This window comes from Scatophagus argus, chromosome 3, assembly GCF_020382885.2.
Source record: "Scatophagus argus isolate fScaArg1 chromosome 3, fScaArg1.pri, whole genome shotgun sequence".
In the NCBI taxonomy this organism is placed as follows: domain Eukaryota; kingdom Metazoa; phylum Chordata; class Actinopteri; family Scatophagidae; genus Scatophagus; species Scatophagus argus.
Genome location: NC_058495.1, coordinates 10,664,510 through 10,688,106, shown reverse-complemented (window position 1 = coordinate 10,688,106; position 23,597 = coordinate 10,664,510). Strand labels below are relative to the sequence as shown.

The 23,597-nt window shown below is 40.7% G+C and overlaps 1 protein-coding gene across 3 annotated transcripts in view; it reads right to left on the bottom strand.

Moving 5' to 3' along the window:
* Window positions 1-23,597, bottom strand: part of foxj3 (forkhead box J3) — a 69,009-nt gene extending 45,412 nt beyond the window's left edge. For all 3 annotated transcript variants that reach the window (XM_046383386.1, XM_046383385.1, XM_046383384.1), the window contains exon 1: window positions 23,146-23,597. The gene's annotated coding sequence lies outside the window, so the exon portion shown is untranslated. The remainder of the gene's footprint in view (window positions 1-23,145) is intronic.

Below are 23,597 nucleotides of genomic sequence, written 5' to 3'. Positions count from 1 at the left end.
TATATATTTCACTCAAGTTCCATCCTTTTCACTGGGCCTCAAACTTTGCAGGCTTTAAGTCAATGTCATCAATACAACTGCAAAATGGTCAGCTTTCATTCTGTCACATTGTAAATGTTGAACTAATTGATTGATGTATGATTTAACATCCACTGCACTTTCAATACATGTTGTAGTTTGACATATAATATATTTTATACAGTGACAATAACTACTGACTCATTTGGATTTTATATCATCACAAACTGAACGTTTGGACGAATCGTTGGTGGGACAACACAATACATCTGAAGACATCACCTACAGCTCTGAGTAACATTGATGGGTGTTTTCACAATCTTTTGGCATTTCATGGACTAAATGATTAATCGATTAGTAATTGCACTGCAAACTTACAGCCTACAAAATGACCATGGATCTAAATCTAACGCAGTCCTGTACACTCTGTGTACCTGGTAAACTGGCAGCTCAGTGTTAATTCTTGGTGGTTCTGATGTTTCCATTCATGCCAACATGATCCCCCATTCATGCTGAGCCCCCATTCTCAGTATGAATTGGGGGTAGCCAAGAAGAAAAAGAGGCCAGAGCCTTCTGATGGCTACCAGAGGTGAGCTGACAGAGACAGGGGTTGATGAAAGCCGCCCTGCCCACTACACAGAGACGCATGCCATTTGACCCTCTACGCTAATGATCCAGCTGCTACATAATCTGCTGAGCCAAGTCGGTGTCCTAATTAGAGAACCTTGGACTGTGGCAAGAATGATGAAGCGCAACACAGGCAGGCAGTAAGACAGCCCTCCTGCTGCCTTCATTACCCTGACAGGCTGTGGGACATTCAGAGCAGAGACAAGCCCCAGCCTGCTACCACATCAGGAAGGACTGTCTGAGAATGTACACCAACGAGTCTGGGGGTAAAAGGACGAGTACTAAGGAAGCGGTAAAGATGAGATGAAAAGCCAGGGGAGATGAAGCAGCAGGGGAAGGTGTGAAAGTAGCCATGACGCTGGCATCAGGCCTGGCAGAGAGAAGAAAGTGGCAACAGACTTTGAGTTGAGGAGGTACAGGCACTATCATTACAAGCATAGGGAAACAGACTGCGAAACCACACATGGTGCCACTTTGATCTGGCTCTAAAAAAAATGGGGTTCAGTCACTGTCACAGCCAAAAAAAAGGGAAAAAGATTGAGATCCAACTTTCAAAGTTTCCTTATCCTCAAGGTATTAACGGCAGATTCAGTTCTGAAAGAGACATTGAAAGCATTTTTGAAGCATCTTAATTTACCAAGTTCTTGAAAGGGCTTATCATACCTGCTGCCAAAAGACCACTGTTAGTAAATCAGTGAATGTTTTGTGTTTCAGCTTCGAGTCTGAAGTGGCTCTATCAAACTGACAGCATGGTTATCATACATGTGCCAGTCCCTCTTTTACTCCAAAACCTCGAGTGAGGCAACATGCTGCGCAACAACCAGGGATTACTCAACACAATATAACAGATTACGTCAACTTCATCATGTAAGGCAAGTACGTACTGAGACGTAAGTCAGAAACTGCGTCATAGAATCAGCGCTGTTGCTCATCTCCACTGTTGCAAAATTGATGTCTGTACTTAGTAAGCACTTAAAAATTTCAACAGCGCCCTTAGCAATGCATGGTTCAGGATGAAATTAAATTTTCAAATGTGATTTGCAACAATGAATGGTACTTAACTGTGCACCAACTTAATCTTAATTCTAATTCAGAATGAAAGAATGTTTCATTAATGCAAGTATGTCCGTTACATATCTGTAATGGGGTCAGCATATCTCAGTCAAGCTACTTTAATCATATGTTTAAACAACATCTGAAACTAGAGATCTTAATCTTTTTTGGGGGGGGTCCCAATTTGAGCATTTTATTGTCTTATACATTGTGTTTCTACCAATGGAAAAAGCTGTAATCTGAAACATGCATTTACTTAAATGCTGATTAAAGGTGTCTCTGGCATAGTGAAGTAACAGCTGCAGCCTACTTTATTGGACACACCTTATTTTTCACAAGCACCTTGATACAAATATAGAAGGATCTGGTTAAAAAAAAAAAAAAGTATGTTTATGAGTAGGTGTGACCATAACTCTTCAAAGCTTCTTTGGTTGCACTAATTAGTCGGCTTTAATAAAACTTGACCCTTGATCTTCTGAGTGACATGTAAACAGCCAATCACTTAACAGGTGTGTTGTTTGGTTGCACCATTGATATGTGACATGACAACAAGAGAAATAGTGTGGAATGCAAACAGTGAGTAACTATTGATAAAAATGGACAGGTCAGCACAGCGCCACAACAAAGAGGAGAAACTAACTCACCAATATGGCCGGTCTTGTGGTTGGATGCAAATGTGGTGAAACTTTTTAATCATAAAACTAAAACGTTAAATGAAAAAAGTGGTTAAACTCTCCCCATTTTCCTGCTAGTCTTTATTAAAAATAGGTCATTAAAAATGATCAATAATTATTGATTGACTAAAATGAAACATTTCACCACCATAAATTTTTCAGCCATATCGCTCAGCAATAGAGCATATAGTTGAAAGCATTGTAAAACTCTGATGTTTTAAGTTGTGAAGCTCTGTGAAACAGTTATTACTTCATACCTCAAACAGATAAAATCACATGAAATATTAAAAACTGTCACATCTTGCAGTATCTCCCTTCATACTGAATATTTGGTATTAATTCTTTCAGCTACAATGATTTGTATTTCAAACAGCACTGACGAAGAGATCTATGATTACTGACAAGCAACAATTTTAAACCACTGGTTTCAAGATTTGAGATAAGCTACCAAATGGACAATATACTAAATAAGCTCACTTGACTCTTGTGAGATGCAGGCTTCACTCTAATGAATAAAACCAATAACACCCTTTCTCTGGTTTCGTCACGACATGCTGAAAAACAGAGGGAACCACTGACTGAAGAAGAAGTAGAGGAGGCACACTAAAGCGAAGCAGATAATATTAAAAGGTGAATGAATCCTGTTTTAATATTTGAATTACAGTTCATGTGTTTCAGTCGGAAGAAAAGAGCAGCATTTAAAGACGTGACAAGACATCCCACAGGAAATGTTATTCAAGCATCAGAAGTCTAACCAAAACAGACAGCATGAACACTTGTTATCATATGCCATGTCTGTATAATAATCTAAAAGACAAAATTAATTTGTACAGTGTTTTACAACGAGAACACCAATTTACCTGCAAACTGAATGTGTGTAGGACCTTACGCACGGATGAAAGCAGAGTAACCAACTGCTAGTAAAAACAGACAGGACAAAATCAAATGCAGTGCTTACTTTGGTGGGAAAATTGGTATGAAGTGGAAAAAAAAAATCAATGTTTGTCACTGGTGTGAATGAATCAACACGACCTATTGGATATGGTATCACAACCTTGCTCATGAACAGTGTTTCACACAGGTCTGACACTGCTGCGTGAAGACATGTGAAAAAGGGCTTTTGTTGCTGCACCTGTACTCACCACAGTAACCACTGAGGACAACACAAAGGCTTTTCTGCTTAACATATATTTGTCATTACTTATTCTTTCAGGCATAATTCCCCCTCTTCTAAAGGAAACATGCTCATACATGACTAAAAAGTGGACATTTAACCCTATTCAAGGTGAACAGAGATCTGTAAAATTCAAGGAACAATTCAATTCTTTTTTTTTTTTTTTTGTTTGCTTTCCAAGAGTTTGATTAGAAGATTGACACCACTGTAACATCTTGACCAGGAGACACTTAGTCCAGCTTAGCATAAAGACTGGAGGTAAGGGAAAACAGCTAACCTGGTTCTTTCCACAGATATGAAATCTGCTTACTGATCACTGTGCCCACTAATATGTTTGTTAAGCCATACACAATTAGAAATTAAAAAAGAAACAAAATTTGTAGTTACAAGAGAGGTATTGTTCTGTAAATATTTCTTGCCATCAAAGAGTGGTTGGTGAAGTGGTGCACGCGTATATCCCAAGTTGCTGGCAAAAATAAATAAATAAATACATAAATACTGCCTGAGTAAATACCTGACCGAATGCAAAGTCAATCATGTGTAATCTGTGCAAAAACAACACAAATGCACTGCAGCAACATTACATCATTAACAAACTTAACCATGTGTGTGAACAGCAACCACTAAGTAATCACCCAAGACTCGATGCAATGATGCAATCACTAAAAAACAGAAATGTCTTTTTTGGTCACCATATTGGTCAGGTGCACTCTGCCTTCAAAATGTCTGAGTTCAATTAAATTATTCTTATTCACATGATTTTTTTTATTTCTGTGCGCAACGGTTGTCTTTTGTTAAAGTGGCGTAGTTTAACTGTAAAATTAGTGTAGAAAATAAATTGTATCGCTTTAGGATTTACTTTCTATGACTAAAAATGAAATTAAAAGATTTTGAACAGCAAAGGACTAATTTCTTTACCAATACTAATTCATTCAGCGTGTTAGCAAGATATACATACTTTTTTAAAAACCTTGGTATCATGATTTTTATCACGATGTTTTCTCTTGCTATTCATTCTTGTCAGGCTGGTACCAATTTTCTTGAATACACTGTGACTACAGTAGCATATATATATAGACATTTCTAATCAAATATATGAAACATCAAATGGAAATTCATTTGTATTTTTATCCAAATTTCTTATGTGGGCTGTCAATTGCCATCTTCAGTTTGCTGTTTTGCCTGTATCAAAACTGACATGCAGTTGCACAAAATGCCTTTATATTATTATATAACACTCCACCACAGCTAGCCTACTTTATTTTCTACCTAGAACACCTAGCTGCCTACCTAGAAAAACTTCCCTTCAAATGCCTGTGCATTACTGTCATCATTTCCTCTCTGAGAAAAGAGTAGGCAATTCAGCTCACATTCTCACTCCCACTTGCAGACACAAGACTGTTGATAGGTACCAGACTGCCGCTCTCCTGCACTTATCTGCAATTTCCGCGATTAATCCCCGTTTTACTGCAGTCATGCATCCATCACAGGTAACACTCCAACAACATGTGGCTACTCAGCTACACAGATGCAACCATTAGGAGCTGTGATGGCTGCACTGCCACATATGCTACCTCAGAACTGGAGATGTGATGAATGCTGCGCTACAAACAATGTCACAAGGACTCAAACAAACCACAATAAATATTTACAACTGATTGTTACATGTTGCCCAGACGTTAGTGTATGTGAGAGAGAGAGAGTAAGAGAGAGGGAAAGAGCTTATTATGACAAGAATCTTCCTTTAGTGTGATGGTAACTTGGCAAAAGGGAGGGGAATCACTAAGCGTGCTCCCTCTGTTATGCCTGAAGATTTGGCACATACACTCACAACAACAACAGTGATGTAACCTGGTAACAAGCCTTTGGCATCTTTACTCTCGACCGAAACCCGGGTCATACCTTCCATATCAACAGCTTTATATCTAGTGTGGGAGAAGCCCTTGTTTTCCTAGCGATTGCAAAGGGGATAAACAGGGAGGGGTGGGAACTCTTCTCACCTGCCCTTCAGTCAAAGAGAGACTTCTCACTTTTTCCAGCCCTGGAGGCAAATGACTTAGGAGTTATTTTTGAGATCTCTCAAACAAAAATAGCAGTGCATTTGAGTATTGTGATTGCATGTGAGCTCTGTAGTCATGCAGTGAACTACCATAAGCCTCATCTTCAATAAAAAAAAAAAAACAACAAAAAGTAGGTAACGGCAATTCCAAGGCAACAGCTTTTAATGTCAGTCTTCCTTCTCAATTAAGGGCTTAATGCTTCGGCTGAAACCACCCCCAGGAAGAAAGCATTAATAACCCAGTCCTTACTTGCATTTTTAGGATGTGTCAATTATCGTTTCACCGCTCACGTGGCTGAGCACATTGTTCAGCTTATTGCAGTCTACAGTCGCCTGCCAACCAGGGCCTCCTCGTTGCTAACAGAATGTGCAAGAGTGTACAGTGCAATCTATGTGTCAGTGTTATTAGTGGGCTAGGTTGTGATACAGTTGGTTTTTAAGATGCAGGCAAGCAGACCTCTCTAGTGCGCTCTTAAAAAAGAAAAACGATATACAAGCTCCTTCTGCTCCCCAACTCCCTCAATCCCACTTCGCCTGTGGTTGAACAAATCAAGTCCATAATTATTCTGCCAATCAATCGGGAGCACAACTGTAGCTGTGGGGCAGTTAAATGCTGAGGAGAGAGAGTTGTCAACAAAGCAAAGCTAAACCCTGAGTTCATTTAAACCCACTGAACCTTAAAAAGGCAAGAGAGACACCTTTGTCTTATTAGACAGTGTCAAAGGAAGGCCTTCTAAGCGAGTGGCAAAAAGAAAAAGTATCCAGCTGCTGCAGACATACAGGAAGACAGGCAGGCAGACCAGACAGAGGGACAGGGGATCAGAGTAGCAGAAGATCTGGGAGCTGGCTGTGAATCAACTGAGCTGCTTCAGGCTCTCTGGAGAGGCCACAAAGCAAGCACCGGGGTTTGTGAACCCTGAGTGCAGACACAGCCAAAGCAGAAGAGAAATGTGAAGAGATACAGCAGTGTTAGATATTAGATGTATCAGAGAGACACTTTCAGCAGTCTGGCACGTTCCAAGTTAATGGGGGTTCAGTGGGCTGGATGTATATAGATAAAGGTACAGAGAGAGACCTAGGCAGATGAACCAAGCACACACAAGCATAAGGCTCTTGGCTCAATGCTTAATCTGAAGGTCAATAGAAAAAGAAAAAAGAAAAAAAATCTAGTGAATAAGGCTTTCCAGTGAATCAGAGCAATGATGAGGAGGGGTCCATCTCTCCATGCCCAAAAGCTTACCTGGGAGGTGGCCTTTGTTTTGGAGGTGGCCGGGGTGCCCTGACACCGACCATGCAAACCCAATTACACTGGTCCCACGGCCTGGGGGCCCACATTAAAATACTCCCCCTGGGAGGTTGAGTCCATGCCAGCCTGGCAGCCTGCAAATTCCTGCAGCTGAATCACAAACAGACCACTTAAGGCACCGACAGGCCAAGCATTTTGGTGGTAATACCGAGAGCCTGTCCTCATTTGCATTCACTAGATCCAGTTTAACAATGATGTTAAATATTGAGTCAGTCTCTGAAAAGAGTGGTGAGCTTGGGTCTGTCTGTCTGGAAGATGAAACCTATCCATTGTCCAAAGAAAACTCATAGCCAGGAAAACATTGGTCCACCTGGGAATATAGTTAATCTCTTTAGTTAGTTATTGAGCCAGAATACAGTCAATGACAGAAAATTAGAAACACTAAACATTTGTGGTTTCCTGTATCACAATTGTGAGGATATGCTAGTTTTATTTATCTTGTGTCATATTAACCTGAATATCTTTGGATTTTTAAGTGGTACAAAACTAGCAATTTGAAGAACTGGCCTCTTTTCACTATTACACCGTAGATCTCAAACAGTTAATTGAACAATTAATATGTATACACTGTGTATTCAACTGTGTATGAGCCCCATTTTAAAGTGCGACACAGACGTGTTAAAAAAAGAAACGTTGCTCGAATTATCCAAGCGTGATTTACAGGAATTACCTGGGTGGGCAATGCATGTTCTGAGAGTGCTACAAAGAGCAAGAATCAGGTCATGAATTTCAAATTTAGACAGTGGATCAGCATTGGCAGCTCTGAAGGTAGAGCTGAGAGAAGGAGCTGCAACGCCGGTTACACTGAGACAGAGCACTCACTTTCAAACCCAGAAAGTACAAAGTAAAAGACAAAATTGAAACAGAGTTGAATAGCTTGAGGTTTGGTAGATTTGTTAGATGTTACTCTCATATAAGGACTAAAACCATCTTCATTTAGGATGGCACTAGAGCCAGTGTTATAATTAAAACCATTTTGCTTTTTAATCAATATTCAATCTCTCAGAAATAATTAACAGCATATTAAAGAGTTTACTGCCTGACAGAGCTGGATCCCTCTACATCATTAAGCTGTTGAAGCGCTGCTCTTTGACTCCTCATGTCCCATTTCACTGGTTTACTGCGCCTCCGTAAAGGCTCTTTAAAATGCTGCTGGAGTCATACTGTACCTGCAGATAATAACATAGCCCACTGATAACATGCAGCGTGTATACTCTCCCACTCTCACTGAGACATGGCTTTTAACATGTAACACAAACACTTGAGGCTACATGAATGAACATGTACGTGACAAATGTAAGGCTTATACCAGTCTGCTGAATGCAAAATCTTCACAGGAAACGCCAGCGAACTATGATCAAGATTTTCTGCCACCTGCCATAAATTCATGCACCTTTCCCCTGAGTGATAATGCAGTCTACACTGGAAGTTGCACAACAACACAGCACAGAGCATATTAGACAGATTAGAAGTCACAGGTCAGTAGTTTTGTATTTTCTTGGTGCTCTATCTTCTGTTTTACTCACAGTGTCAGTTTTTGACCTCCAGATTCAATCACTCTGTCAAACACATAATGCGCAGGTCTGTCACTCTCTCTCACACACTCACATTAACAGGACACGTGTACATACAAACACAAAGCTCAGCTGAATACAGCCTAATCAATCAACTATCTTACCAAAATACATCACATACCTGAAGAGACATGCAGTCACCAATTCCTACAGAAACAGTCTGAACAGTGTTGTAGAACACAGCACGAAAGCACTCCAATCAGCTACTGAATTTAACCAGAGCTGTCTTACATCACCAGGAATTGCTTGTGTTTATAAAAGCTAATAAATTCCTTGGGCATTTTCCAGATGACTTCCATGGTAATTTGGAGGTAGCTTGCTTTTTGTCTAATGCTGATTAACAAAAGAACAGTAGAGTAAAACATGAAACCGTGGCCGGTTACCGCGCTGCATGAGAGACCAGGAAAGGACAGCTGTCGGTGTCTATACCTGTCCTCTTCACCCTCCTCCGTTCCAGATAATTTCAATTAATTTGGTTTCCTGGAGACAATGTTGCTATTTATCTGGGCGTGGATGAAGGGGGGACTGAGCAGCAGTCATTGTTGGTTTAAGCGGTGCAGTCAAAATACCTCCTGGCAAAAGAATGGATTCATCGCTGTGTGGTTACCGCCTTACTACATCACAATAGGTCATCACAAAACCTGAGGATTTACCATAATAAACAGCAGACATGTGAGTTAGGCTCTGAATTGAAGGTTTTTGACTTCTACTACTTAACTAACAGAGAGTATTAATGATTAAAATAGTAACACTCAGCCTCAATGTAAGGATTTTAGGCAAATGATAGATTATCTACTAACATGATTTTGACACGTCACAAATTAGTCGAATATAAGTGTGGCAATCTGATATTTGATATATGAATTTTTTATGGTTTGATGTGTATAAATTACAACCATCCAAATTTGCAGCTTAATGGAAAGTACATACATACATACATACACATATGTGTGTATTAAAAGAATAATGTAGTAAATAGTAAGAAATTAATAGTTTTTGTATTATAAAAAAGTTACTATTCAGCAACCACTTCAGCACATAAATGCACCTCATTGTCAGACTGTTCAAATCGAATGCAGTGGGCTACAACATGCAAAAGAAAAGTCTTAAAAAAATCATTACTCTGTCCAATATGAAGAAGCAGTTAGGAAGTAATCTGAAGTGCGTGTGTCAGAAGGGAGGAAAGAGATACTGTGCCACTATTGTGAAATTGGATGTGGTGTTTCCAGTGAGGAACACCACTTTTATAAGAGGAAGGTGAAGGTACTCTGTGGGCAGGTGACCTTTTATTCTGCTCTCTTACACAGTATTTGCCGTGAGGGGTCAAATGCTTGCTCCCAACTTGCGAAATAGTTTGTTTTTAATATTGATAAAAGTTAGCTACAATTCTATCTCATACAATGAAGCACTTGAAAATCACACGGACAAAGTTACTCAGTCCTCCGAGTACTCTCTAGTGGTCCCAAAACCATCAGCATAGAGCGTGCAGTTCTGGATATGCTTTTGCAGTCAAACAAAACCTCTGACTAGTACAACTGTGTACAGCATGTTAAAAAAAGGTAAAATAAATTAGTAAATATACAAGGAGAGCAAGTCAGAGAAATGAAACTTTCAAACAAAAGTCATACAACAGTGCTGTATGAGGAAAAAACATAACCATTCTCTGTTGTTGTCCCAGACAAAGCTTTTTAATCCATTACCAGTCTAATTTGCCTAATCTTCATGGCTCTTTAAATGTGGTGGAAAATGCACTAAAGGATTCTGAGTTACTTCCTCACTTTAAGACCCTGGAGCTTATCATTTCTGTGTCTACTGGTGTGTGCATGTGTGTGTGTGTGTGTGTGTGTGTGTGTGTGTGGGGGGGGGGGGGGGGGGGGGGTTAGTTATAGAGTTACAGTTCTAGTCATAGATCCTGAATAGTTATAGATCCTACAGCATGTTGTACGTTTCACCTTATGTGAAGTGGCTGTAAACCTCCTATTGATCTGCACAGCTAATCAAAAGTCTTGAGTGCTAACTGGATGGAGACAGAAGACAAATCATCCCAACACTGCCTTTAGATTTAATTCTTTATGAGTTAATAAAACCACATTCGCACAACTATTGTACAGTGTAACACAGGGTAATGGGGTTTAGGACAGACTTGGCAGACTCTAGTGTGAATGGTAGGTGAAATGTTCCTGCTGAACACTTGGCCCTGTATCTACCCACCTTCATAATTCATGAGAACTAGTATCAAGTTTATGAAGGGTTAAAAGAAGCTACGAAGGAAAAACTAACTGAATTAACTTTGTGAGGATTTTCTTCAGTCATATGATTGCATCTTGAAACGATTGGTGTGATCTTTCTGATCGGAAAATATAAAATATTATGTTGTTCTGACTGACAAGTTAATGTGTTACCTCTCCGTAGTGAACTGTAATACTCCACACATTCACAAACCTCGGAATTACAACAACAAGCATTTCAGGTTGTTACACTTTCAGCAGAAGCCATACAAAAGCCTCATTACATTTGTTAACAGCGATCATGATGATGATGTTGCACTGTATTTTTTTTTTCACACCACGTTTTGCTGGTGTAAAAGATAAGGCTAATTAACATGGCACCATTTGCATCTTTACCATGATGTTTCAACAGCAAAGGGATGAAAGCAGCCGCAGCAGGCTAATGAATGTTTGATTTGAGAGGGAAGACTTCCTGTCACTTTCAGCACACCTGACATTACCCTCTGCTAAACCCCTTAAATTCTTGCGCTCCTCTATCTGGCACGGCTGTTGGCGTCTCACCTTTTTCCTCCACCTTCCCTTTCTCCACTTTAAATTCCTGAGTTCATCCCCTGCACCACCCCCACTCCCACCACCACACAGGCTGCGCTCATTACAGCGGATTTGCATGTCTGCTCCAGAGCAGTATGAGATGAGATGAAACAGAACTCCCAGTGGCTGCCTCTGCAGAGCTACACTCATCCGACAGAGAGAGCTCCACCTTGGGCACCAGACACAATCAGCAAACAAATGCAGGCTTCTTAAACAGGCCATACACATGCACATATACACACATACATATTTCAGGATGTTTTATATAGTATAGTTCGAGTATATACACATGAAATAAACTGAGATAAACCGAAAAACATTAGTCTACCTCCCAGTGCATGACTAATTCAGCCTGTTCAGCTGTTATGTTACTGGGCCATCAGTCTCCCTTCCCACTGAGAGACTGGTGACCACTGTTTTAATGTATATGTCATGGTCTCCCAAACTGTCAAGACTGCTGGAGACAGCTACAGTTGTGTGATTCAATAATCTACCAAGACCACCATCTTGCTTTATAATCATATATTCTGTCCATAATCACCCCACAACAGAAAGGAGCATGGACAATGAGATGAGATAAAAATGATGACAAAGCTGACCTCGAGAAGGCTTTCGTTTAAATAGCAAATCATCGAATCAAAATCCCAGAGAGCCACAGTTCATAAGATTTTTTTCTATCTCAGTATGTCTAACTTTTACCAACTGCAGAAATGTACAACCTTGCTCCCCAGCATGTGGGTTACAACTGTGAAACATTTCTGAAAGAACAACTGATTGGCCATTTTTGTGTTTATTTTATAAGTTGGAGAGAGATGCTTTAAATTATCATCATCATTTTTTGAAAAATTAGCTAGTAGGCTAGTATTCTGCTGTCAAAACAAACACATTCTGGTGGTACCGCATGCTCTTTCACAACTGCAAAAGTACCAACCATGAACATAAACAGTATGTCAGGTTCTTGGTCAACAATGACTAAATGTCATATACTTAACTCAAAAATGCAAAACCACAAAAAAGGGGAAAAATGTGCAGGTTTCGCTTTTTGGTCTAGGACAAATGTACCCACTGACCAGACACACAGACTACAGAGCATAAAGCTCATTCAGAAAAAAAAAGGAAATGTTAAAAAGTTTAAGTTATTTATAACTTATCTGATATCTTTTTTAAAATCTAAATCAACAAACGACTACATCTTATTTTTCAGTTTGAAATGCATTTATTGCATCATATCAACAAGGAAAATCCTACTCAGTCCACTATGACTCATAAGTACATGAGGGCTTACTAAGCGGACACAAAGTAAAGAGAAATTAAAAATGAGAACTTGGACATTATTTTTGTTTAAAGACTTTCAGATCCATTTTCTCTGAAAGCTGCTTTACTGGGCATTATTTGAATTAGAATAGATACATTTATAGACATTACTGCTAGTATACTGTGCATATCCCTGTATAACAACTAAGGAAGAAGTAATTACTACAAAATAAGGCACAACACTGTCCCACTTCCATCAAATTATTTTTCAGACAATCTTCTGACAAAAATGTGCAACAGGATTACGGGTGGTCTCTTTTAGGAAAACCCACGCTGTATCACAAGTTAATCTATACACAATTTAACAAACTTGGAGGGGTGTGATGAAACCGCAACCTGTGGTGCAGAAATAAATGACCTCAAAATGTGTTCACTGCCTGAAAGCATTTTGCAGCAGTGGAACCATCACTAAGTGAAGGTGGTGACGGTGGTGGTTTGGGCGGCATTAACGTGATAACATCCCTAATGCTACCACAGCAACACACAGCCTAAAACCAAACACGTCATTCCCTCAAACTGTGATGTATTGAACTTTACAGCTATAACCTATTCTGCATTTCTAAAATATTAGAAATCAAAAGTTTCTTTGAAAATGTTCTTAACTACGGTAGTTCCTGTACATATTTACCAAGGCCATTTTTTCCTGATGAAAGTCACAAAATTCCATGCATTATAGTGGTGTAATTGATTGACCAAGTGGACACAGAATTTATTATAGCTCAGTGTATTGGAAGAAGGTGATAAAAAACAAATCACTTCAATCTCTAATTTAGGTAGTCTGAGCGTCACTAAAAATCTTCACTTATACACCTCCAGGGTTTCTCATAGATTCATTTATTTGTGACGACTTGCCACATTATCAACACTGCCCGCCAGCCAGCCGGACAGATAGATAGATAGATAGCTAGATAGATAGATGGATATACATATGTTTTTATATAGATAACACTGTCATCCTCTTGAAAAGCATTTAAAAATTTGACTTTTGCAACTCTTTCCAGCTTTAAAAACTGCTTTGCATGTCCTGTAATTGAAAAACATATGTGGGGTTTTGTAAAAGCCAATAACAGTGAGATTTAACTAACACTAGAACCACCAGTTGCAGCCCTGTTTCTTGGTTCGATAACAATACTCTAGCAAACCACACAATGAAAAAATACAAGCATATGTTTCTGTAGCAGATAGGCTGTACAGTGTATAGGCGTGTCACTGGACTGAGAAATTTCATGTTGGCTCTTTACAAAGGCACCAGGAGAATTTCACTGAAAGCATAATGTGTGATAAAAGAAAAACCGAAATCAAAATGCTAGAGTGGTGGTCAAAGTGGTTCACCACTGGGACCTCTTAAGAAGAAGCAAAAACAGGATAAAATTCATTGGAGAACAGACAAGATAAAAAAAAAGAGCTTTCAAAAATGCAGTAATTTTCAATAACTAAATAGGGATTATCAGGCATAAACCCAGTCAGCAATCAGCATTAACCAAAGACTTAATAATTTGTTCCTCTCCAATTATAGTCACTTTTGTGAGAGCATCATTTTGACATTCTTTGACTGGATTCACACAAAAAGGCAAAAATCAGGGCACTGTGGGCTGTCTGTAGAACTGAGCTGGAGAGTGTCCGGGCAGTACAACGCACATTAAGTCATTTAAGTCCCTATGTTCGCAGTCTCTTCCTACCCCCAACTGTACGCACCAGTAACCAACCCCCCCCCCAAAGCAACAAGCCTTCTGCATCTTAATAAGAGGAGGGAAACTAGAAGGGAAGTGAAGGCATGGCAGTCTTTTAGAGGAAGCCGACTAAATGACTGAACACACACCCTGGGGTGGGCATGCCGGGGGGTTTCCAGGAGGTTGGAGCAAGCAGGGCCAATCGTGTCAAGACGAAGGCGGCAGACTAAAACAAAACTGACATATCAAAGAGCCAAGTCTCGTAGAAGGGAAAAGAGACACCACATTCAACTGCATAGCTTGTTTCTGCTTCAATGAGAGACAACACGATGAAAAAATGGCAATTAGCGACAAAAGTGAAAAATTCATCCTCTGCAAAGCAGCATGTTTTTCCAATCAAAAAATGACCATCAAACCAACTGAGTGATCCTATGGCCTTTGATCCCATCCTTGTTTTCTTTTCAGAGGTAGGCAAACTGTTAATCAGGCACTTGGGAGACCGCTTCTGTACCAAAACTTTTTTTATATTCTGTCCTAATCCATATAATATTTAAGAGCAACTGTTCAAATTTTACCTCAGCAGTACAGCCAAAACTCTGTCATTACCAAACCAAACTGAGTAGGCCTTGAGGCGACTTTCACTGATTCATGTAGATAAATGCTTTGTCTACATGTAGAAACAATAATCCCTGACAACCTGGATAAACTGGGAATGTGCAATATAAAAGCACACAGATATTGCAGGATTATGAGAGCACTTAAATGAGTTATATTTTTAAACTGGCTAGTTGAGAGCCTTTGTGGCCTTAGACTCAGTTTGCTTCTAATGAGATATCAAAGCTCAACTGTTTACTATGTATCCTCTCTCCCTGTGATAATAAAGGGAATCCTCTGAGGTGGCAGCCATGCTGACACAGCCTTTAGGTGCTTAAATCCAAAAATGGGTGAATTAAGTGCATTTTAATTGACTTATATTTACCCACTGTATTGTCTTGCAAATAAAAAAGATCTTCCGGCACTCCTAGAAGACTTAAAAAGTAGGTCACTCAGTCTCCTGTGAGTCATAGATTTTGGCAGGGGACCAAGCAGTGCAGGTATGGGAGAGAGAGAGCAAGAGCTGACGGGGCACTAATAGTATACTGATACCATTTCATCAGTACCATAAACACAATGAAGTTTACTTATAACTCTGCACATTTTGTGGTACAATGTAATATTAAGCAAAATTGGATATAGAAGTTTAGGGAATTAAAACCAGAAAGAAGGAGTGTTAGACATTTAACTGTATAATAAATTTACACACAGTTATATTGTAGTCAGGCCTCCTGAGGACCATTTCAGCCTAGTAACTGTGCATAAACTCCTCTATAGTCTTGTCATCCCACCATATAAATTTCCTTCAGTAAGGGGGAAACAGATTTCTCACATTGCAGGTGCAGTCTCACTCCTCTCCAGAGCAGAGGTCCCAGGCTTTGCTCCCAGGGCCACAGCACATTGGCAGAATGGATGACTTATGGGGTCAGAGCAGGGCTTGAGATTTCCAAACAGTTGGAGACGGTGACTCAGCCTGGTCAAAGCCGTCAGTCACACAGCCACCAAGGGACAACCACATTCTGAGCTGGCACTGCTATGCACGTTTCAGGCCCTGCGACCAACACACCAATACTTTCTTAATTCCATTGAGCAACTGGCACAGATCATGTCCCCTTAGCCATGGAGCCCCTCCTCCAGCTAACCTCACCGCCCTCTCATTCATCCACCCTGAGGGAGAGGCATGCAGGCCAGAGGAAGTATGACTCATCTCAGTAACAAGATGCATTCTTCTGAATTCTCTACAGACGTGTTGTTTGCTAAGTGAAGAGCACAGGAGAGTACGGCGCAAACAGAGATAAAGAAAAAGAAGGAAGGACACAAAAAGAAACAATTATCAAGAGACTGACTACGTGTGAGAGGAAGAAAAGAGGGACGGGGTGGCAATAATGGGGCAAGAGCGAGTCATCATTTGTGTGGGTTCCCTGATCCATGCAGAGCAACATTTCCTCCAAGTCCACAGAGAGTATCCTTGGCTTCTGTTAGGGGTTTTCTGAATCACAGATGGAGACTCCACGTACTACATCTAAGGATAATCCATCAGGTTTCACACAGGAAAAAAAGCAACAAATGACAACAGAGAGGTTTTATGATTCTGCTGAGCAAGCACAAGATAACAGGGCATAAGAAAGAGATGTCAAATCAATAGGACTAACAGATCCACCACAGCTCATTCCCGGCTAACACCACATCTGCACAATTTGGCACTCGCCCCTACAGATCATGAGCCTTACACACCACACCACACACAGTCTCCAACTTCTACATGAAGCTATTTCTGGACTTAACACTGTCTGACATTACAAAACAAATGAAGAAGCTGCACAAAGCCTTCAAGATCTGATCAACAGGCACAAGACTACTGACATGACGCCTGTCTTGTGATTTCACAATAAATGATCAGTCTCCCACCAGTCAGCCAACGATGAACTTGAGTGATGTGGCAGCAAAGCACAAGACTCCTCAAGACTCCACTATTTAACCTTACTAAGCAGGCTCAGGACAGTGGACTTAATTAAATCTGACCCTCTGTGACTTTCCTCTGTGAGTCTGCAGACTGATATTCAAACATGTGAAACATACTTCACTGTTACAACATTGCTGCAGAGTGAACATAATAAGCCAATAAGCCTAAGGGGGCAGTACATTATTGCAATTTGCACTGCACACTTCCTTTACAGATACTAATACTTGGGTAATTAACAAGTAAATACATATCTAAGTCTCTATAACAGAACTTGATCCACTTTGGCTCTGTTAATGCTCTGCTGCTATAAATTTGTGGCTGGCAATACAAACTCCTTATTTCTTTGGATCAAGAAACAGTATCGGGGTTGGCAGCTGGGCAAATGTAAGAGTCTCCCGTTTAGTGAGCTAACCCAGTAGCACCAAAAGGCTAGCAACAGCAAACAGCCAGAATATTCTCACATCTAACTTTATGAAATAAGAGTTTACTTTGACCAAACCAGAGATGGTTATTGTTGATGATTGTTATTTTGTTTCTGTCAAGATTGAATGAACATGCTTAGGATGAATTTTGGCAATTAAGCTAGTCTTAGTTCAGTAAAAGTGAGGGCAGAAGGTGGACATTTCTTCTGTCTAATAAAGATGCCCCCCTTCTTTATTAGACAGAAGAAATGTGCACTTACTTTGAAATAAAATGGGTACTTTAAAGAACCGGTCTACTAATCAAAGGGGTGGGCACCATACACACACATGCATATATTTCCAACTGGTTGCTGAGAATACAGTAGCCAACTGAAAAATGTTAACATATTGCCCAAAAGCATGACTTAAGTTCTGGTGAACTGGACACAACATCCAGTATGCATCTTATATGCAGTCATCAACCACAGAGCAGTGAGATTATCATATTCTATCAGTTCTGGTTTATACCAGATTCTGTCAGTGCCACAGTATCACCCCTAAAGTACAGTGAAATTCATGCAGTACACAGAGCTGAAGGTAACATTTTGGAATACAATGTCATTAAACCGTAATTTCTCAATGACATTTTAGTACAGGAGCTGCTTCCCCTGTTTGTATGATCTGTCGAAAATAACAGCACTTTGGCGGTTAATCTGCAGACTGAGCTGTGCTGTGTAGCCCATTGTTAGTGCTACCATTTTTTTGTTTCAGAGCTTCCCCTGTTCAAAACTGACATAAGGGCCCATCTTTTCTTAAAACCGTTGCTGAATATTCTACTGTTTTACCTGGAAGTGAATTTCACATCTGCCACAGGAGCCAGTGTAATGATTAAAACAGATAACAAATACTATGATGAAAGCGCTGTTCTTATTACTTAAGCTGTGCCAGCTTTGCAAGGTTCTCTTCCTGCACACAGCTTGAAAGTCTCTTAAGAGTGTGAATCATATATCAATTGCTTCTACTGAGAAAAGAACAAAAAAGCTTAAGAGAAATATGCTGATAGAGAGGGCCTATCAAAACTCAAGGACAAAGCACACAATATGATGAATTATTAAACCCTTCAAGGCACTGAAAAGTCAAGCCAGTCTTATTCATTACGACTTCATTGTAAAATCTCAAATGACACAGCTATGTTCATTGCATTTACTCTGAGAACTTTTGTTTTACATATCGTTCAGCAATACCTTAATTTCCCTAGAAGGGATCTGTAGGTCCTGATTTCTTTGCACATTTAGTGCACTACCACCAACTAGCACACACTGCTGTTCATGTACCTCACTCAGCTCTTTTACTTGAACTTCAGGCAAATATATGATAAAACCGAACACTAATAGACTTGCCACAAAATTTAGTAGATTTTTGCTACCACAGAGGTGGAATGAGTCACAGAAACCACCATGCACAACAGGAGCCGCCAATCCCCCACCAACCCCCACCCCACCCTTTTCTCCTACACTTTCTAAACTTACACAGCAAGCTCTAGTGTGGGTAGTTACAGCACTTCCCCTGTGGAGACAAGGGCCCTGATTAGTCAGACTAGGGAAATAAATGGCTAAACATGTTCAGATAAAACATGTATCTGAGCAAATGTGCTGATAATATTAGGCAACAAACTTGTTGAATTAAACATCACATACTTCCCTTACTGATTCATGACCACATCCAACCCCAACCCAGGACAAGAACTGGAGCATACAGGACTAGTTCACTGACAAATTTGACTCAATAGACTGGGAGGAGGTGGGATGAGGAGAACTAGGCAGCGTATTGCTGGATGAATAAAAAATGAAAGTGTAGTGCTTCAGTAAATTCGCTCTCTCCATCCCGTGAGGAGGGTGGGTAGTGAAGGGGTGGGGGTGACGGTGGAGTAGAGGCTCGTTTGAAAATTGAACCAATGCTGCATTCCCACATCCACCCGTATCCAGCGAGGGGCTCTTTAAAAATTCATTAATTTACAGCAAAAATAGATTAAAGCACCCAGCTGAGCAAAACTCAAAATTTGGCTCCTGAATAACATTAATGATAAAACATCTCCCTCAAGCTCAGGGGGTTTTGCCTGAAGAAAGAATGCTGGCTTTTTTCACCTTACAGCACCTTGAGTATAATTTATTTTCAATCTTTACTAAAATAATGCTTTTCTAATTGTCATTTTTAATTACGCTTTTCTTCAGATCGAAAAAAAAAAGGAAGAGCTGTGCAAAAACGTGCGTAAACTAATTAAAATCCATCCAAGGATCTGCCATTCCCATGATGCCATGCCAATGTCATTCTATTCACCATTTGATATCTCAGCTACAGAGACTCAATGACAGCTGCTCCAGGCCCCAAAAAATGCCTAGAACTGCAGTTACAGTAATTGCTCTGGCCAGCACTAAATGAGGTTCACTTAAGTGCAATTATCCCCCTCTGATCTCTCACATAAAGAGACTTCTTTAACATGGAGAAGTGGGCTCACACAATGTGACTGCAAACAAGATTCAAATTGGAATCAGGGAGGCATTTCCAGCAGATGAATGGCTTTATAGCTCATCTGCATTCTAGTGATGCACAGCGTTGCTAATGAAGACTGAGCCAGTCCCTTCTCACCAACACCGCTTCCATGAGAGCAAAACTTACCAATGGATATAAGAAGAGTACAGGGGGAAATTTCTAACAAATCTGTCCAGTCATTTGGCCCGAGCTGCATTAGAGGACGGCTGAGCCTCCACACAGAGTAAACAGCTGCTGAGAAGAAAAGGAAGATGCTTTTTTTTTTGCCCAATCCAAGGTGAAAAACACTCTGAAGGACAAGATGATGGGTGATGAAGGGAAGAAGAAATGCCAACCAAAAATAACTTTTTGCATTTTAGAGCAGGGAGGAATTGAAACATGACTGTTTTGGATTCAGACCAAAAATAAGTCATCATAAAAATACTAAACAGAGGCCTTTGACCAACAGCATCACCACTACACCATGCCAAAAATATATCAGCCATCCTCATGAATAAATTGCCATCTGCCAATCGCATAATACAATAGGTTTTCAGCCTGAGGGGTAAGATGTAGCCGTCTAATAGGGGTTGCTTTAGAGGGTACCTGTTGGGTGCTGTCCAACTAAACAGGGTGGTAAGGAGGGGGGCTGTGATGGGCATTCCTGTTGCCACAGGCTCAACTACCACCAGGAGTCTGATAACTGCATCTCACGGATGGCCATTTGAATAATCACTTCAACAAGGGGAGAAATTAAAAAGCCTCTCAGTGAGACGGGGCTAGGCACAAGGCCACATCCTGAATTCCAAATGAGGAGCTTGTATTCAAAAAGTAGAAACCTGTTCTAAATTCACTTTACTACACAGGCTTGCTGACCCTTGACATCTATCCAAATTAGCCTCATATCATGCCATTATTCTATTTAATCTATCGAATTACAGCCTTCACCCTCAAGCTGAACATTGTCTGTGACACAATGATGAAATGTCAATATTTATTTACACATAGTTACTCTACGTTCCTGGTGTCTTACAGATAGTGACAAAGTCATTTCTACAAAAACGACAGATGAATGCTACCATTGCCATACACACACAGAACAGAGGAAGGCCATGGAGAAGTAGATGTTGTGTTTTTAGACCATTAGGCAATAGACTTCTCAAAGCCCGCTGCAGGCTAAAAACCACCTATTCACACTTTTAAATGAATACTGTGTTTACATAAATTACATTTGTAATTTTCTCTATACTTTCTTTATAACTATTCAGTCCATTCATCAAAACTATGAAGTTGCTTTATCAAAGGGATTAAAAAAAGTCACTAACGCTGCTCGGTGTGATTTGAGGTAAGAAAGCAGATTACGGGTCATCATATTACTAAGAATAGTTAATCATCACCAAAAACATGCAAACAGGAGCATTTACCTCTGAGCCTGCAGAACATTTTCAGTCATGAATCAAATGGAATAATCACAATGCTTATAAACTAACACACTCTGATGGATGCAACAGTAGTACTCTAAAGAACAAAGTCCTTTTGTCAACAGTCAGCGCACAACAGTGAAATGTCACTTCCGCTGTCTATGCCAATTATTCTGCTGCTGTATTTCACATAGCTGTATCAACTGACATTAGTTAATGCTTGTAAAAAGAATGCTATCCAAAAAGTTGAATTTTATGAACAGTATCAAGGACCAAAGTATTTCTCGTGAAGAAGCTAAGATGTCTTTCACTGCTGTATCGAGCTAGGGACACTGCAATAAAATGCAAATTAACAAGAACTGCTCATAAAGACTCTGATACGGTCTCTTAAAGAACTCAGAAAGCATCAGAGAGTAAAATAGGGCACATTCAGAATATCGACGGACAGACTGAAAGAGAGTGAAAATTTTAAATTTCTAGACAATATGACAAATTAAACTAACAGCATCAGCTCTGCTTACCTGGACGGAGTAACATTAAAACTTAAAACCCATGTGTCCTCTACAGCTGCATGCACAGATAGCCTCAATCCAGACAGCTTGCTGTAGGCCTGCTATTTAAAGGATGGGTGATTAAGAAGCAAACCAGGTCTGACCTTTGACTGTGGGTGCTGACTAATGCTATGGGCATTTTGTTAGCTGAAGCAGAAGGTCTGGCAGGGTTGGGATGTTCGAGGGGGATTTTATAATGTTCTGTTTTAGTCACAAAATCATCCTCTTTACGATGGCTTTATGGCACAATAACTTAAGCATGGGGGTATATGATAATGAGCTATTAATTTGCACCTCAATCTTTAAAATGACAACGTGATTTCATTGACAAAAACTGCACAAGTTGACAGGGGACAAATTAAGAGTTCAGTCATCCATCCACTAATAAAGGCCGACAGGATAAAGCAAGGGCACTGCTTTGTATACAGCTGCACGCAAATGCCACAGCTGTTTAGTTTAAAGTCGTGGCATTAACTAATCAGTGTCCTGTGCGATCACACACACCAACTGGTGAAACAAAAAGAAGCATGGCTGAAAAAATGTCTTGCACACATGACCAACAATTTAACTGCAACACCGCCTGTGCCATCACAGGGGAAGCCGCAAGGGTATACCCACCACCAGAGGCAAGAGACAGTCCCGAGATCAGATTCAGTGGCATAAAATTCACCTGAAACACGCTTTGCACTTGTTGACTGTCCACCCATATTACAAACGTGCGTCTTCTCATGCAGGTCGACTAGTTTTACATAAAAGGATTTATTTTCTAGAGGAATTTGTTAGCCGCCTGAGAAACAGAAGATTGACAGACGAGAAAACACAGTGCAACAGCTGTGAGTCAAATACCATCAGAGCACGCATGAAAGCCAAATGACACTGGGTTCATACATACGCATACACACACACTTCATGCTGGACACACAACGTCTCACATACCAAACAGTTAGCTAACGATAGCTGTTGGAAGGCTGGGATAGGTCATTGTATCCACCTAATGCGAGGGAAACACGCACACACCTAGTCCTGGCCCAGGAGAATGCACCGACAACGCTCAGCTAAAGTTAGCTGGCTACCACAACTGGCTAGCTAGCTGTCAAAGTTGCCCTGTCAGTTGTCACCGGTTGCACGGAGGTGCTAGCAGGCTAACACAAGAGCTGTCAACTTGGAGAGTTACAGCAACACGGCCGTGGTGTACTAACACTGACCACAGGGAAACACAGACTGGCTCTCTGACAAAAAAAATGTCCCCGCACAACCCACCACAGCGACTGGAAAGCTGTGTGTCAGGGCCTGTTCACCGGGCTCAATCCCCAGAACTTCAGTGCAGCTCACTTCCACGTTAAAGTCGTCCATTTCGTGGGCCTTAGTTTAACTTCCATGCCCGTGTAGCTCACTTACTCTGGGTGAAAGCTGCTGTGACGGTGGCTCTCTGTAATCCTGACGGTAGTTTCAGAGTAACTGCCCCCTCCCCTTCCTTCCACCTCCTCTTCTTCAGCTAGCAGGGGCTCCAAAGGAGTGTCCTGTGCTCTTGACGTTATCGTCCTGTGCAAAGAACCGCCGTAGTCGTAGGTTCGCCGGTGTGCTCGCGGTGTCGTGGCGTCCCTCCTCAGCCGCTCTCCGCCTTCTCCAGTTCGCCTTTCTCTCGGCGGCCGAGCCAACATCCGGGACTCTCCCCAGTTTGGGTTAAGTGCCCGGAACTACTTTCACATACGACAACGCACATAAAGGTGTTTTTTTCTCTCTCTCGCTCGCTCTCTCTCACCACCCCTGCCGCCACAGAAACTAGCGCGCGGTCAAATGCACAAGCCCGCAGTGAAAACAGCAGTGGGTGCACGCACCCATCAACTTCC